We start from the raw sequence: 720 nt of genomic DNA on the forward strand, positions 1-720 counted from the left end.
GCCCCGCGCCGCGGGTGGGCTGCGGCCTGGACAGGCGGCGGAACAGTTCGCGATGGGGGCTGCGGAGGAGCGGAGCAGGCAGGAAGCGGAGCAGGAACAACAAGTAGGGCAGGGCACAGAAAGCAGAGCAATAGATCAGGCAGGAAGCAGAGCAACGCGTGGGGTGGGGAGGGGAAAAAGCAGCAGGTGCGGCCGGGGGTCAGAGCAGCACTTCGTGAGGGGCGCGGGGCTGATTTGTGGCACACCTGCCAAAAAGGGGGCCTGCTGTATTAGTCCAGCAGAGCAGTTCAGGTTGGGATGCTAGACGGGGGATTGGGGATGCCACGTGCAGCGCAACACAGTCCTGCTCCACACGCCCCGCGCCAGTCGGCTGCAGGCGGACCCGGGGCCCGGAGGAGCCGGCTGCGTGGGCTCCTAGCGTTGACACCCCCGGGCTAGGAGGCGCTTAGCTCTGCGACACGGGAGCCCAGTGCTTGTTCTCAAACGCCTCTTTATGTCGTGAGACAAGGTTCTTTGGGTGAACCTGATATCTTTTATTAGACCAACTTAAGTAGTCGGAGAACAATTATTAAGCAAGCTTTTGGGTTCGAAAACCCCTCGCCAGGCTGAGGAAGTTTCGGCAGTTGGTGTGAGCTCTTCCTGGACAGAATAAAAAGTGAAGAAGCCAGAGGGTGGGCTGGGCTGCATGCAAGACAGGCAGTCAGTGAAGATGTAGATTGA

Source organism: Crocodylus porosus, unplaced genomic scaffold (genome assembly GCF_001723895.1).
Source record: "Crocodylus porosus isolate Cpor-Errol unplaced genomic scaffold, CroPor_comp1, whole genome shotgun sequence".
NCBI classification, from domain to species: Eukaryota; Metazoa; Chordata; order Crocodylia; family Crocodylidae; genus Crocodylus; species Crocodylus porosus.